Source organism: Heloderma suspectum, chromosome 1 (assembly GCF_057233095.1).
Source record: "Heloderma suspectum isolate Gila_16-S chromosome 1, 16-S_ref, whole genome shotgun sequence".
Lineage (NCBI taxonomy): Eukaryota > Metazoa > Chordata > Lepidosauria > Squamata > Helodermatidae > Heloderma > Heloderma suspectum.
The window spans coordinates 401,725,764-401,743,871 of record NC_139458.1 but is presented as its reverse complement, the minus strand read 5'-3'; positions in this window follow the sequence as shown (position 1 = coordinate 401,743,871).

The window sequence follows — 18,108 nt, the reverse complement described above, 5'->3', positions numbered from 1 at the left end:
GGACACAATTTCACCGAATTTCTCCTAAGGAGGGCGAAATTCTCCAACAGTTTCTCACTGATAGGGCTCACTATTGGCAAGGATTGTAGCACAGGTGCTTTCTTTTTTCCTCAGGGTTTTTGGGTTATTGCGCTGCTTCTGTAGGTGGCAACAGCCTCAACTGTGATGAGGCTTCCACTTTTCTGAGGCAGAATTTTGAATTTCTTTTGGTGGTATTTTTGAGCTTACCTAATCCCTGTGAGGGGGCCGAGGGGGTTGTGTGTGGTTTCTCTCTCTGTTACACCTCTTCCCATGGCTCTGCAGCCTCCCAGGCCACCTGCACTTCCTGAACTGAAAAAGCCCCACGGGAGGAATTGCCTCATGATGTCTTCCTCATGATGGCTTTAACTGAAGTGTGGAAAGCTGAGGAGGCTACAGGCTGCCACAGAGATTATTGTACAATGACAGACAGGACACTCATGCACGCTCCTCAGCCACCTCACAAGTAAGGTAAGCACAAGAACCTCAAACCCAGCCCATGAGAATTTCTCCAAAATTTCTCCTCCTTTGAATTTCTTTTCACAAGCAATTTCTTTTCTATCAAATTGAATGAGAATGGTCGAAAAACAAGTGGGAGAAATTTTCAGCACAGCACAAATCATTTACCTGTGGATATAGGGGTGATATCGTGACTTTTAGATGGCACAATTAACCAGGGGTGGGGAACCTTTTTCAGCCCACGGGCTGAATTAAATTTTGGAGAAGCTCCTTGGGCCCACATTCCAGTGGTGGGTAGGGGGTGAAGGCAAAAGGGGCAGGGCCAATGGCAAAAGGGTGTGGCCAAAGGCAAAAGGAGTGGGGCCAACATACCAAACGTACCAGCTTATTTTACCTGAAAGCTCTTTGTGCCAGGAATTAAGCCTTGGCAGAAGCATTTCAACCTTTTAGAATGGGGGGAAAATGGCAAAAAGCCAGGAAATCAGCCAATGACTGGTGACTGGGGGAAAGGGGGCAGCAGGGCCAGGGAAAGGGGGTGGGGCTTTTTGGGGAACCCAGAAGGGCCGGAAGCTCCCACCCCTACAATGAATCTTGAAGACTTCCAGGGCATTCCTAAGCATGTTTGCACTGGTATGTGGACCACGGAGGTGCTTTTTAAGCTATGGCAAACCTAGACAGCATAGTAAGAAGCGGAGACATCACCTTGCCGACAAAGGTCCGTCTAATCAAAGCTATGGTTTTCCCAGTAGCAATGTATGGCTGTGAGAGCTGGACTATAAGGAAGGCTGAGCGCCGAAGAATCGATGCTTTTGAACTGTGGTTCTGGAGAAGACTCTCACGAGTCCCCTGGACTGCAAGGAGGTCAGATCAGTCAATCCTAAAGGAAATCAACCCTGACTGCTCATTGGGAGGACAGATACTGAAGCTGAAGCTGAAATATTTTGGCCACCTAATGCGAAGAGAAAACTCTCTGGAAAAGACCCTGATGCTGGGGAAGATTGAAGGCAAAAGGAGAAGGGGACGGCAGAGGATGAGACGGCTAGATAGCATCACCGATGCAATGAATATGAACCTGAGCACACTCCGGGAGAGAGCGGAGGACAGGAAGGCCTGGCGTGCTATGGTCCATGGGGTCACGAAGAGTCGGACATGCCTAAATGACTGAATAACAACAACAACATTTCAAAAATATGCACAATTGATGCATACAATAAGGAAAATGTGCATGAAAAAGCACATGCATTTTTGTGCAAAAAGAAAAAACCCAAAGATCACAATCTGATAGAGACATGAGTCAGAACAAATTTCGAGATGGAATTCGGATTCACACATCCTTTATTTGTTTTATTCTTTTTGGTGAATTTTAGGTGTCATGAGGGAATATATTACTGAAGGGCAGCATATGATTTAATACAGTAAATATGTGATAGAAGGAAGGGAAGACATGAACCAACTGAAGGACTTAAAAACTGTGGCAAATTATGATGCAGCATAGCTTTTTGTATAGAATTCAGTAATAGAAATACAAAAACGGAAAGATGAACAATTCCTAATGAATCAATTCTACTTTTCAGATAAGATTGAGGGAGGAAGTTGGATGATGAGAATTTTAGAAGCAACCCTGCTTTTTTTTAGGCATCGCACAAGATGTTGGCTAGGTCAATGGAGGCTGGTGGCTCTGATTTTGGTGGGGCTCTGAATCCATTCTGGGTTCAGTCAGAATAAGCCAGACCTCTAAAGGTGCTATCCAAGGGGCTGAATCCCTTTGGGGTAGGGTTCAGTCCCTTGGATCACTCCTTTAGAGTTCTGACTGGTTCTGACTGAAACCCAGATTGGAATTACAACTCCGCACCAAAATTGGAGCCACCAGCCTCCACTGGGCTAGGTGTATGTATGTCACTTATGGTTTTGGTTGTGTAAAACAAGCTTTAGAGACCCACCAAGTATTGCCAACCCAATTTATCCAAATACATATTTCCTGAGGACATTTCTGAGGTTTCTTTTCCTTCTCTCACATCCCTAGAAAAAGAAGGCATAATTTCTTCAAAATATTCTCCACCATTATTTTGTAATAGACACCATTTCCCCCTCACAGTGCCCTGGAATGATGCTAGGTCTGGGTCACTGTGAAGGATGAAAAATGGTGACAAGGCTGCCAACACAGTTGGCAAAATAACCTACCTCTGGCAAAAAGAAACAGGCTATGCTACTCCCACTGCTAATGGTAACGTCCACCATTTAGAAAGTGTTGGAGAATTTCTCCACCCCTGCAAAACTTCGGTAAGTTGACTCTCCCCTCCCCAATTTTTCTATTCACAAATAGGGTGGAGAATTTGAGAGGCTGTTTATGGACAGCTCTACAACCATGTGATCTTACGATGGAAAAATGGGGTTGGGGGAACTGATTGACAGATAATGCTCAGAATGAAACACTTGACTGATCCCTTTCTACCCCCTTGCTTTGGATTTCAAATTTGCCACATCCCAAACAAAGGCCAAATTTATCTGTAAAGAGTGTTTGAGCTGCATGCATGCTCTTCTCAGCCGTTACATTGCCTCAGCTACAAAAAAGAAGCAAGACCGATTAAAACTAAACTAATTCCCAGAGGAAGTGGACACGTGATGCCGTGTTAGAAGTTTTCAGCTCAATTTAGCAATTGTTAGAGAATGAATACTGTCTAGCTGTTCAAGACCTCAGGCAACCAAATGAGTTACGGAGACTAATCTTCATGTGTGGAAATGAAGGATGACACAGCACAGATGCATAATACAGTTAGGGATGTCAGAGAATTCCACCACGGATCTCGGTGAGGCCGAATGCCAGTGCATATGGCCCCCCGAAATCTGTGACGGAACAGCCTGCCCCCCTCGCCCCCCCGTGGATCCCCCCTGGGACGAGACTTATGTGGGGTGGATGTTCCGGGCGGCGGTGGTGGCGGCTTCGGTGGTGGCGGCTGTGGCGGCTGGTCTTCTGACCGGCTGCCACCGCCGCCATTTGCAGTCTTGTCAGGTTTTTTTGTTTTTTTACAGAGACGTGATAGGCTACGTAAAAATTTATGTAGCCTATCACTGCTGGGTTTAAAAAAAAACACGCATCCCTTTTTGATTTGCGTCCCTTTTTGATTTGCCGTTTTAGCCTATGTAAATATTTACATAGGCTAAAACGGCGAATCAAAAAGGGACGCAAATAGCGTCCGCTACGCTATTTGCGTTCCCCTTTATTTTTGCCATAATAGTCTACGTAAGTATTTATGTAGACTAAGACGGCGAAAAATAAGGAACGCATATGGCGGCGGCCATAGCCACCGCCATTTGCGTACTCAGATTTTTTCCCCTTTTTTACCCAGAGCCCTCTGTGGCCGGAAATCCAGCTGTGGACGGCTCTGGCCTGGGCCTTGCTGGCTGCTCTGTGGAGCCACTGCGGAACACGGCCAGCCGTCGAGGATTCCGGGGGGGAGGAACGGAATGCCTCTCCCCCCGTCGAGGATTCCGGGGGGAGGGACGGAACGCCTCCCCCCCCACCATGAACATAATCCGCGGAAAGGTAAGTGACTTTCGTACATCCCTAAATACAGTATATTAAAGAACCCCAAAAGTGCTTTTTCAGCTCTTTGATTCACAAATATATTCCCATTCCATAAAAGGCTGATACTTGGAGGGCGGGGGGAACATGTTGAAGGAGGAAGTAAGGACACACTGGGATTCCTTAATGCAGATCACCCTAGGGCCTTGAGCAGGGGTATGAAACCTGGTGCCCTCCAGATGTTTTAGACTACAACTCCCATGGCCAATGGTCAGGGATTGTGGGAGTTGGTCCAAAATATATGGAGGGAACCAGGCTGCCTACGTCAGGCTTAGAGGTGCAGGAAAAATCCTGGAAGCATCGCTGTTGTCCAGGAAGCATTGCTTCCATGTTTTATTGAGCAAAAGAGAGCTTGTGATGGGAGGAGGAGGATTGCTGTCCATTGTTTGCCAAGTAGGGATATCCATTGCTGTGAAATTCAGCCCTCTGGGGGCTTGATAGACTCCCACTGAGCACTTGGCCCACATTTGCGGGACAAGCCATACAGCTTTTCCTGAAATCTGGGAACTTTACCATTAAAAAAATATAGATATATGTAAAAAGAAATTTGTGCAAATTGCAGCTGCAATTTGTGGAAATTACAACTGAAATTTGCATAAATACACAGATTGAGACTGCAATTTGTGCAAATTTCTTTTAACGCAAATTTTACCCCCCCCCCCAATCCATGAACTTGCCTGACTTGGTGCAGATTAGGTCAGGCCAGCTTGTGGGGAAACCAGCTGAAGTCTGGGGGCTGAGCTGATGAATGCTCAGTGAGCTCCACCACCCCAGATGGATTCCTCCAACATCCCTATTGCAAAGCTGATCAAGAAAGTATACAGTATCTTTCTGAGTATAAAAGTGAATGATGCCCTCAATTTTAACCCAGAATTAAATTCTACCTCAAGTGTCTCCTGTTCAAAATGATGCTGATTGTGCTTCAGCAAGGGTGCATGGCCTGCATACATGGTGTTGTTGAAGAGGCGGGGCTACCTACATTAATTTTCACTGGCGTCTTCACATGTTCTGTACCCGCGGGTCCTGAACACCAGAATAGGGCTACAGCTAATATCCCAATTAGGGATGTACAAAGACCCCACTGTATGGTTGGGGGGAGGGCTCCATATAGGACAATTCAGGCTTCTTGGGGCCCTGCAGAATCCTCAGGAGCTCTTCCACATCTGCTGGAATTGGTGGAGCAGCTCTCCGGCCCCCCATATGACATGATACGCTAATGGCGGCTGCCATTAGCCTATTGCGGGAAAAAATATAACCTTAAATGGTGTATTGTAAACCATTTGCCACCATAAAACACGGACTTTGACCTAAGTTGTGGCTGTTTATGGCTGTATTTAGGTCAAAGTCAGTGCTTTACAGCCGCAAGTGGCATACAATACACCATTTAAGGCTATATTTTTTCCCGCAATAGGCTAATGGCAGTCTCCATTAGTGTATCATGTCATACAGGGAGCTGTAGAGCTGCTCTGTGGGAACTCCTCCAGACCCAGAGGTAAGTGTGGCCACTGCACTGTGGACTCCAGAGGTTGGATTCTTTGGAATCTGGCCTCATTTGAGTCTGCGGTCGGATTCTCTGGCATCCTTAATCTCAATGCAAATACAAAAAGCTGTACAAAAATAACAGCATCTGAATGGAGAAGTTACGGTCTGTAGGCCAACCTATCAGGGATGATGTCAGGGCTTGGGATAATTGGTGATCTGCCAAGGCCTGTACTCCCTACCCCCAGGGCCTTCTGGGCTTCCTCCTCCTCTGCCTTGCTGTTCCTGTGAATTCACCTGCCATCTCCAAGCATGTAAGCAGAGACAAGAGGAGATGGAACAACAATTCCAACTTGCCTTGTGCTTTCCCTCTTGTGTGAATTGGGCCTAGAGGAAGATGACAAGGACATAGGCTGTCATAAGAGTGGTGAGGGGGAGGTGGGCCATTGAGAAAGGGGGGCAGTGAGGGCATCTTGCTCAAGCTTCCCCCAAATCCCACAGTCGGCACCGCAATTAATAGGGCCCCACCTTCCCAACTTCTTCTCCCTTGCTCTCCTCTGATCCTTTCCATTCTTTTTCACAGCAGTGATCAAACATGATAACAACTGAATTTAACCAGGATTAGTCCATCATATGCTTCCCTCAGTTTGGGGATATTTTTTTTTTAAGGTGGAGGGAGAGAGAGAGAGCCAGAGAGAAAGAATCTAACAGGCAAGATACCAGAGGTTTAAAAACCAATCAGCCACACTGTTTATGTAAATGCCTTCCACAAAAATGTCATTGGGATTTATGTTATGACAATATTGTGCTCACGTGACGTGCGGCAGAGAGATTGACACCAAACCATTTTGCTAGTACCACGAAGAAGCTCGCTTGATTTGTTGGGACCTGGAGAGTTTTGTGTGTGTTTGTGTGTGTGCGTGCATTTAAAAAAAAATAAAAAATAATAATAATAATAAAAAATCTGATGCCACGGTCTCTTCACTGGGAAAGCACTGAGCCCTGCCATGGGGCATGATTAGTTAATTTTAGACTCTGGACAATGGTCTTATTGATGGGGAGGGTGGCTTTAGATGGTAATGTGTATTGCTTGAAAAGGTGGTCAGCCAGCCCTGCTGCATTTGGGGCCCTCCTGCTGAGTGGGCCCTGGACTTCTGCCCCAGAGTTCTGCCGTTATGGCACCTGTAATATAGGTGAGAAAGAGAATTTCTCATTCAGTTTGGAGCAGGGCTGCTGAACCACTTTCAGCCCAAGGACCAAATTCCATTTTGAGGAAGCTCTCAGGTGTTGCATTCCAGTGGTGGGCACTGAAACCGTGGGTGACTAAGCTGTAGGAGAGGCATTTCAGCCTTTCAGAGTGGGGAAAACACCACACAAAAGCCAGGAAGCCATCACACAACTGGTGTTCCAGAGAAAGGGCCAGGACCAGGGGCAGGGCCAGGGGCAGGGGCAGGGCCAGCTGAGAAACCCCAGAGGTGTGGATTGGGAGCCTAGGCAGGATGCGCCCCTGGCTTAGAACAGTGGTTTTCAAACTGTGTTTTGAGGAACCCCCAGGAACTCACAGAATCATAGAATAGTAGGGTTGGAATGGGCCTATAAGACCACTGAGTCCAACTCCCTGCTCAATGCAGGGGTCCAAGTCAAAGCTTATTTGACATTGGAAGCATATATCTGACATTGCTCAGTAAGAACAGTAATGGTGGACTACCTCCCCTGAATGACAGGATGTTTTTAAGCACAAACTAGATTTGCGTGGGGAACAGCACAGTTATCAGCCTTCCATTCTGGATTGAGGCAACAGGAAGGCACAGAGCCCAAAGAAGCGGTGCACAACCCTTATCTATCTATCTATCTATCTATCTATCTATCTATCTATCTATCTATCTATCTATCTGGGTTGCCAGTTGGGTACTTGTAACGCAGAATGGTAGCTTCAATTCCATGATACCTTCAGTTGCATAGACTCCACATGCCTATTCTAGCAAACAGGCAGATCTGGGATGTAAGTCCACCACTCCTGACAGCCATCCAGCTCCAAGGAAAACAACTTGAGACCAGGATACCAGAGAGGGCGCCTTCTCCTTTACCAACCAGCCCAGTCACTGAGGTCATTGGAGGGCTTGCTCCTGGTGGTTCCACATGGACCTATGGCCCGATTGGAGTCCACCAGAAGAGCCTTCAGTGTGGTGGCCCCTTTCTTTGAAATTTCCTGCCTCGGAGGTCAGGCAGGGACCAACACTGTGCTATTTCCAGTGCCTCCTGAAAACAGCACTGTTCCAAGAGGCATTCCTTAATTGATCAGTCAAGGTTTCTCTTGGCATTCTGTTTTTAAAATAGCATAATTTTAATCTGGTGTTCTAATCTTTCTATTGTTTTACTGTTTTATGTCTTGTGTTCACCACTCCAAAATCTGTTCTAGATATGGAGCAGTATACAAATATTGTAAATAAATAAAGAAGAAAATAAATAAGGTAGTGGTGGAGTTAGAACTAGCCATACCGTGTGCATATTGCCCGAAGAACACAACTCTTTAGGGCATGGCACTTAACAGCTGTAATTTACCAGCATTTTGGAATTTGATGTCCATAGTTTGGAAATCTGGCCCTTTGGGGACTTCGACAGATTTCCATGCCTGCCCAATTTGGTTTGCATGCATGAGCCAAGCCATGGGTTTCCCCCGAACTCCAGGGGCTGTTTACAGCGGTTTGCGGGGTTGGGGCCATAATTTGCACAAATAGGGATTTGGGCAAATTACAGACAAAACTGTACAAATCCCACACATTTGCTCAAATTACATAAAATTGCACAAATTGTGGCTGAAATTTACACAAATCAAAAAATATGGAAAATCCGTTAACTCGCCCAACTCACTGCAGACTGAGTCAGGCCAGTTAGCAGAAAATGGGACAATGTCGGGGTGGGGGGAGCCAACAAACGCTCATTGATCTCCACCCCCCAAATGGATTCCCCCAATACCCATACACATCATAAGCCCTTAACAAAACATGTTAAACCAAATGGTTTATTATTTATTTTTATGTTTTTATGTTTATTTTTATGCTTTTATGTTTATGTTTTTATGTTTACTTTTATGTTTATTGGTTTATTATTATTATTTGTTATTATTATTATTATTATTATTATTATTATTATTTACACACAGCACAGGCAGCTAGTGGATGGCAATTTGGAACAAGGCTATGACAATGCAAGAAGGTGACTTTTTAAACCCATTCTCCCCTGCTATTTTCCCAATCCAAGCCAAACACCCCACCCCACTCTGCTTTTTGCCCCATGAGCGAAACGTACAGCTCCCAATATGAATACCTTTTCCAAGCCTCAAGCCACCCCTGATCAGCCATCAGCTGGACAGCAGGGAAAAGATTGTTGGGACAGCAATCTCAACTGGGATAGCTGGGGAGGGGATAGTTCCCTCCCGCCCCCCCATGCTCCTGATGCAGCAGTGAGAGCGCATGAATGGAAGAGAGATAGATAAAAGAATGAAAGGGGACAGAGAGAAAGAAGGGGGAAAGAAAGGGAAAGGTATGTTTCCACCCACTCTTGGCTTTGGCCCCAGCCCCCCAGCCCCAGCAGTATACAGCCCCCAACCACTTTCCCAGGTGGGAATGTGGCCTTTAATCCCAAAATGTTTGTCCACCCCTAATCTAGTACAACATTCTGCTTTCATCAGCAGCCAGACAAAGACCAGGCAGGATTAGAAGCAGGCCATGACAGCAACAGTATTCCCTTCTTGCTTGTCCTTGGGATTTGGTGCTGAAAGATATACTGCCTCTGAACATGGGCATTTGATTTAGCTATGTTGGTGATGACAGAGCTTTCCATAGGCCAAGACGGGCTGCATGGGGTAGGAGGTATGGCCAAGAAAAGGTGGGGTGGGTGCAGCTTCTCAGGGTGGGTGGGACTTACAGCATCTCCAGCTTTTAGAGTTGCCAGCCACTGCAGTTGAGAACTCTGTCTAGTTTTTTTTCTGGAAATGTCAAAGTAAGTTTCTTAGATCAGAGGTGGGCAGAAAGTAGATCTCCAGATGTTTTGGACTTCAACTCCCAGCATTCCTGAGCATTGGCCATGCTAACAGGGGCTTCTGGGAGAGGAAGTCCGAAACATCTGAGAGCTTCCTTTTGCCCACCCCTGCCTTAGATGAAAGTCAACCTTGCAAATATCTTCCACATTGCTTGTGGGACCCCTGCCTTGACAGTGCTAACAGAAAGGGATTTCCGTGGCCCTGCATGTATGGGGAAGGTTAATGTTAATGTGTGGTTAAAGTTGATGTTTCTGCACCACTATTTCCCCCTTTTCCTATTTGCAGTGTGGAGTAGAGGGTAGCAGATGGTCCATAATTTGGCTCACAGTCCTAAAGGCATGTAGCATCCAGTTTAACATGGGTTTATCCCTGATCTGGTTGTCATCAATCAGTGGATTGTTGCAAGGTGTAAGATGTGAGGGTCTTCAGTTGCTGTCTTCAGTGCTGTTTCAATTCACTGGTCAAACAAAGCACAACACTCACTTCCCTGTGTGTGCATTTTGTTCAAATGCAGCCACCAGTAGCTACATATATTCTATTGTGCCAGGCAGAGATGGCACCGAGTCTCTGTGCGCCTTCATTGCCAGTGAGTTGTGGCACTCAGAGATTGGACTGTAGGATTATGCAGACAGGTTTATGTGCTGGGGAAGATCAATGGATAGGAGAGGTTCATTGATGACAGATGGCTGGTTTCAGGCACGGAAGGAGTAACAGAGGAGGAGGAGAACCAGCTGTGAACGAGTTGCAGGATGAGTGCCCTGGATGAGTGTGCAGGGCAGGGGGAAACGGCCTTGTTCCAGCAGAAGCAGGAGGATATTAACTGCTACGGCTGGATAATTGTGTGAAGGGGTAGTAAAGGAAGGACAAAGTGCAATAAAGGGAGAGGGGACTGAGACATTTCCCACCATTTTATTTTTCTACCATAGAGTTTAGATGAGTGTGTGTGTGTGTGTGTGAGAGAGAGAGAGAGAGAGACAGACAGACAGACAGACAGGCAAATTAGGCCACAGAAGCATTAGCAGGAGGTAGAGAAACAACCCTAGAAAGGCACATTAACCCTTTGCGCCCCATGGTCCCAATCCATATCAGGGGCCCACACTTACTTTAGAGGGGTAGGGATGTATGAGAATTTCATTTTTGCTTGCAAAACATATGAGCATGCCCTGTTTGAAGCCCCAAATGAGAGCATGAATGCACATCCACTGAAAATGTTTGCAAATTGCTGGGCACGTGCTCAGGTTCGATTTGCACAACTTTCCCCAGTTTCCTAATTTGTGCACATTTCCCCTCCAGACCAAAAGCCCCACTTTAGTCCATGGGGGAAAGTTGAGCAAATTAGGAAACTTGTGCACATTTCGGGGAATTTGTGGGAATTTCATGTTTGATTGCTTCTAGATTTGTGCAATTTTCCCATCCGTGCAGAGCAAGCAGTGACTGTAAATGTGAAGAGGAATTGGGCATGAGATGAGCAGCGAGACAATGTTCAGAGGATCCTAGTACTTTTGAATGTTACTAATTCTCCCATCCCTAAGAGGGGGAAAGAAAGGAAGAAAATGGCATCACTGCCAGCTACCAGCTACATCTTCAAAGTAACATAGCTTGGCCCTAAGGCTGAGCAAACATAACATTTTCAACTGAAATTAGGGGGCTCCAGGGTGTGTGTGAAAGGTTTCCCAAATTCACCTCCCCCTGCTCTAGCTGACCTTTTTGCTGCTGTTCCTGCTTTTTTTAAGGTCCTGGTAGTGGCAACAGCAGTAGTAGTACCAAAACTCCTAGCAGCTTGCTCCGCTCCCCTACATCAAGTCTTTTCTTCATTTCTTTTCTAAGTGAAGTCATCAGTTAGAACATCGTTCCCCAAGTTGGTGCTCTCCAGACATGTTGGACTACAACTCCATCATGCTGACTTCTAGCATGCTGACTGATCCAGCATGACTCCAGCATGCTGACTGATCTCGGGGAAGGCTGACTTAGAATCATTCTCAGCAGCATCTTGACACTTGTCTTGTGCTCGATTCCCGTTTGCATTTGCGAATTGAAAACGTGTGGAAATTGAGCAGGGATCAAATGGGAGATCCCTAAATTTGCGCAAATGTCCTCCATAGACAGACACAGGGCTGATTCAGTCTACCAAGAAAATTTGTGCAAATTGGGAAATTTGCGCAAATTGAACCAGGAATTGGGAACCAGATGAGCGCGAGCACATGTTCGACAATTTGAGAATATTTGGAGGTTCAAATGGGACATATTACTTTTGTGAGACAAAAACAAAATTCTCATGCATCATTGTCAGTAGCCACAAGCACCTTTGCTGCCAGCTTTGCCTTCTTTTGTGCCCCTCAAATCCTGGAAAGGAGCCCCAACTTTGCACCCTATGAGTGGGGTGGCAAAATGGTGGTGCTGTTTGGTGTTGCAATTTCCCGTATGAAGATGCATTCACTGTAATTTTCATCAGAAGCCATGCTCCTAGGAACATTGGTTTCAGAGGTCAAGTGGGTGGCAACCAAAAAATAGGGCCTTTTAATGGTAGAATCTCATTAATGGAATGAAAATGTGCTGATTTAACATAATTTCTCCTCTGTTTTAGATGTCACATTAACAAAAGAGGATCCTGACTATTATGATTATAGCTTCAACCAGTGTGCAAAATTCATTGAATCCAGAATCCACCAACATTCAAAATCACAGCCTGAAAGACTTCCAAGAGAAATCTGTAGCTCAAGAATGGCAACCAGAACTGCAAAACAGAATTCACACACCAGGTTTTGCACACACAGGATTCTGCACACATGACTACTTCAGTAGAAATTTCTTAGTTCAAGCCTACAGAGATGCATTTCAAATTTGGAATTTGAAATTGAATCCAATGTAGAGTTTTTCAAGGATCAGCTTCCCTCCTGCCCTGGTCCCAGACACCACCACACACAGCTCTCTCGACATGTTGAGCATTAAAAGGAAAAGTTTGAGATCAGTGGATGCACAGGGTATGGATTTTTAATGAGCCCGTTGACAGGTTAAAATTCTTACAGAAGAGCCTATGATAGTTAGTATAAATGAAAGGCTGGGAAAGAGTCCAGGAATGATCGAAAACAAAAGCTTCACAGCCTTTGCCTGAAAATGAGAAGCTGCATAGTAATGCTTTATAATATGCACAAAGGTTCTTGTTCCCACAGACAGATTGACTGGTCTGGGGAGCATAGAGAAGCAGTTTGGGGAATCTGAGACAAGAACTTAGACAAACAGACTGGCAAAAGTGGAGATGGGCTGAGCTAAACCCAACTTTAGACAAGTCAATTTGTCCTCTGTTAGAAAAACAATCCATACCCAAAGTTCTGCCTAAAGCAGCACACTTGTAGAAGGTGCATCTTTGGCTAGTGTTCACCCAGTGGTGCAATCATGGCAGGACTTTGGGGGCAGATATCCAGGGCCCTAATCAGCAGGATGAGTGGAGGGGGAGGGGGAGCAAATGCAGCAAGGCTGGCTCACCACATTTCAGGGATGTCAGAGAAATCCAAATGGAATCAAATGAGTTTGGATTTCTAAGCTTATGACCCATGGATTCCACAGCGGCTGGCTTTTGGGGAGTCACATGGATTCTGCAGACTTGTGAACCTTTTTTTTCTTTTGTTACTTTCCCAAATTTTACACAATTTACACATATAAAAATACATAAAATAAAAAAATAACTGGCTGAAAATGCGTATTTCCCCCATAGGTTAAAGCATGAAAATATGTATTTTGGGTGGGATTTGAACATTTGGGAGGGGATCTGCATTGGGGGGGGGATTTGTGTATTTTCACAAATGTGAATTTGCGCAAATTTGAGAAATTGGAAAAAATCCGATTCCATCAATGAGTGGATAATGGAATGAAAGGCACCTCACAAGCTGAAAAACGTGGACATAATGTATTTTACAAAATCCATACATCCCTACCACATTTTGATGTAAGTGAAGAAATACACATGATCAGTAAAAGCAGTGAGTCCAGCATGGGCCACCCAAATGCAGCAGGGCTGGCTTACCACATTTTGAAGTAAGTGAAGTAATACAAGTAATGCCATCTTAAGAGCCCTCCCACCCCAAAATAAGGTCATTATGTCCAGAGATTCAAATTACTTAGCTGCACCACTGGTCCCATCCACACATCCCTTTACCACTTGTTAGAAGAGTTTCTTTCAGACATTTAAAATCCATGAGTAGTGAATATGGAAACAAAATGCATGCATTTGTTAGAACCTCTGTAGATGGTTCCTGTAAGCATGTTTGGGATTGCAGCCCAACAGGTGAAGTATAATAATCTATTTTCAAACATAAGAAAAATGTCCCTGGAATTGCAAAATCACCAAGAAGCTCAATACTGACATGTCAAGTTAACTTGGGAATTGGGGCAGGGGGGGAAGGGGGGGATGTTGAACACTCACTTTAATCAAATAATAAATGGCAAAATCCGGAGCTTGCACTAAGAAGCAATATAAATATGCTTGCTGTCAGGAGACGAGACAGTTTGGATGGAGACTAAGTAAGGACAATGAATGTACTAATGTAGCCATATTATGTCTGTATGTTGATAGAGGCCTCCAGGGCAGGCAGAGAGAAAGTAGCTCAGGAAATGTAAAAAAACAACAACAAAAAACAGATAAGAGAAGACTGTACAACAGGCCAGAGCATTGATCATGGGGGATTTTAATTACTCAGATATCGATTTGGAAAGCAACTATGCAAAAGGGAAGAAGACAAATGGGTTTTTAGGAGTAATGCAAGATTGCCATCTTGCATTGTTTGTCAAACAGCCTCACATACATGGTCTGAGGGTATTCAGGCCCGAAGTCTAGGAAATGAGCCAAGTGCGATCAATTAAGCTGAACTTCAGGAGTATATAGGATACAGTGTCAGCATCTATCGCGAGTGCAGTAACTCTTTTAGAAGAGACAGCAGTCACGCTCTTGCTGTGAAACTTGAAGAAGTGGGAAATGTCCCTCATGAATTTAAAGTTGACGTTGGATGGCACCATTTGAATGGGTGCATTGTAAATAATGTCAGGTTTTGTTTTTGTTTTTACAATTTAAAAAAACCAAAACAATAGAAAGCTGTCATCTCCGTGTTTCCTTTTTAGCAGCGTTTGTAAGCCATGTTGTGGTTTTATGGAGATGCAATAAAAGTCAAATCGATATTTATTTGTTACATGTACACCACCCCGTCCTTCTTTTTCAGATGGCAAATCCAAAGCGATAAAGACAAAAAGTATTAAACGTAAACAGGGTCAAGTAAGCTAGTGGGAGGGGACTTGCTGTCTCTCCCTTGCCTACCTGAAGAATGACTGGTCATTGAAGGACTTTGGGAGTCTAACAGAGCCATCCAGCAGGGTGCAATGGAGACATCTGTAGCTGAATGAACAGCCTCATCTAAAGCTGTACTGGGCTCATACTGGAGGGGCAGGAAGGAAGGGAGGAGCAGTGTTTTCCTCCCTTCCTTCCTGTTTTTTTTTTTAAAACACTTTCTCTTCCATTGCAACCAATGGGAAAGAAATTATATACGCCAGTTCCACAGCAGGCTAACATTCCCTCCCATTTCACCGGGGTGTGTCTGGGGACTGGGAGCCTCTCTCAATCTGCCCACATCATGCCACCCTATCTCCCCTGCCCCTTTTTGCCTCTACTGAGGTTGGAGAGGCAAGAGACTCAGAAGTTTCCATTGGGGGCAGGAGGGAGCATCCAAGGTCAGATACCCCTCTCTGTAGGCAGATGCTTTTTTCTGAGATCTGATCTGTTCTATGGACCCTGGCCTGAGATGCCCAATAGAAATATAATTTCAAAATCACAGGAAGTAATCGTTCCACTCTACTCATGTTGGTCAGGCCTCACCTCAAAGACTGTGTCTGGTTCTGGACACCACCAAGAAGGATTCAGATACATTGGAACAAGTTCAGAGAAGGGCAACAAAGGTGATCAAGGGAGTGGAAATTAAATCCTACAAGGAAAGATTAAAGGAACTAGGTAAGTTTAGTTTTGAGAAGAGAAGACTGAGGGGGGATATGATAGAACTTTCAACTACCTAAAGCGTTGTCATACAGAACAGGGCCACAACCTGTTTATTATCATCCCAAACTGTAGGAAGAAAAATATTGGGCTTAAGTTAGAGGAAGGCAGGTTTCAGGTGAACATCAGGAAAAACATCCTAACAGTCAGAGCAGTCAGGCAGTGCAACCAACTGCCTAGAGAGGTGGTGGGCTCTCCCTTATCCAGGCAAAGACTGGACAGTCATCTGTCAAGGATGCTTTAAACTGGTTCCCTGCACTGAGCAGGGGGTTGGACTCAATGGCCTAAATGGCCCCTTCTAACTCCATGATTCGATGATTCCCAGGGACCATAGAAGTGCAAGCTAAGAAGACAAGTGGCAGTTGGCATAGGCATGGGCCTCTCTGTTTCTCCTTTTATCAGCAGGGTAGCTGACTGCTGATGGAGCCTGAGAGGGCAAGAGCCAGACTGGGAAATAAATGTATCTGTTTGAGAGCTGGTTCCAGGATTTTGGTGGCCCTCAGGAATGACACGCTCAGTGAGCCCTTCCCCCCCAAACTGGAAGGAGCAGGATATGCAAACTGAGAATCCTCTTACGTTTCATTTGATGTTTTTGGATACTCTATGCAAAGTGGAACTGGTTGCATGATTAGGGTGGTGGTGGGCCCTCTGCTGATCCTGGGCCCTTAGCAAATGCCCAACCATGCCACCTTGGGGCCCTGATGTGTACTTAAACCAGCAGGCTGACTTCCAGCTTACAGCTCTGTCTGAGCCAGCAGTTCCTGTGTACACTCAGCAGCTCTGGGGTAGAGCACATGCTTTGCATCCAAAAGGTCCCAGGCTCAATCCATGCCATTGTTAATTAAAAGGATCAGGTAGCATGTAGTGTGAATGAGCTCTGCCTAAGACACTGGAGAGCCAGGAGACAATAGTGGATTAGATGGACAAATAGCAGGGTGGCTGCTTATGAATGGCCCCAAAAGAAGAAAGGCATCACCGCAAAAGAGGACACAAATTTGCATAACATTTGCACATACTAATTTATATGTATAGCTGCACATTTATACATCATGATTTATAATTTAAATGGCCATGCAGCATATCTCACTATAGTGTGGAAGACTGTGATTGGGCAACCTGTGTGCCTCGCTCAGTCTGCTTTCCAGGTGCAATTGGGATGTCCGCAATCCCTCCTCCTCCATATCATTTTAAGACTCTGGCCATGCAGACATCCTGAGTGCAATATCCACTCTATGGATTTGGGTATCTTTCTGTTGCATAGCTACTATGATTGGGCATGGTTTTAACAGGAAACTTATTTCAAGGGAGAGGTAACGAGCGGGGTACTGGGCCCAGTGCTCTTCAACATTTTTATTAATGACTTGGAGGCGGAGGTGCAGGGAATGCTGATTAAATTTGCAGATGACACAAAATTGGGTGGGATAGCTAATACTTTGGAAGACAGAAACAACATTCAAAGTGATCTTGACAGACTGGAGCGCTGGGCAGAAAACAACAGAATGAAATTTAATAGGGATAAATGCCAAGTTCTGCACCTAGGAAACAGAAACCAAATGCACAGTTACAAGATGGGGGATACGTGGCTCAACAACACTACAAGCAAGAAGGATTTTGGAATTCTTGTCGGTCACAAACTGAATATGAGCCGACAATGTGATGTGGCTGCAAAAAAGGCAAATGCTATTTTGGGCTGCATTAATAGAAGCATAGCTTCCAAATCCCGGGAAGTACTAGTTCCCCTCTACTCAGCACTAGTTAGGCCTCATCTGGAGTACTGTGTCCAGTTCTGGGCACCACACTTTAAGAAGGATGCAGACAAACTGGAGAGGGTTCAGAGGAGGGCAACAAAGATGATCAGGGGACTGGAAACAAAGCCCTGTGAGGAGAGACTGAAAGAACTGGGCATGTTTAGCATTGAGAAGAGAAGCCTGAGGGGAGATATGATAGCACTCTTCAAGTACTTGAAAGGCTGTCACAGAGAGGAAGGCCAGGATCTCTTCTCGATCATCCCAGAGAGCAGGACATGGAATAATGGGCTCAAGTTACAGGAAGCCAGATTCCGGCTGAACATCAGGAAAAACTTCCTGACTGTTAGAGCAATACGACAATGGAACCAGTTCCCTAGGGAGGTGGTGGGCTCTCCCACACTGGAGGCGTTCAAGATGAGGCTGGACAGCCATCTGTCAGGGATGCTCTGACTTGGATTCCTGCATTGAGCAGGGGGTTGGACTCGATGGCCTTGTAGGCCCCTTCCAACCCTACTATTCTGTGATTCACCATAGTGTTCAACAGTGGTCCCTCTCATGTGCTGGAGGGAAGTGCAAGGAAATACTGACTAGCCCCTCCCTCCTGATGTCATTGAAAGCCCAGTAACCCTTCCCCATGGTGTCTACAGGGAGAGGGCTCTTACACATACAGCTGTATGTGCAAGGCCTTCCATGCTACCTAGAACCCTGAGCAATTGAGGTTCTAGGTCATGTGGAAGCCTTCAAC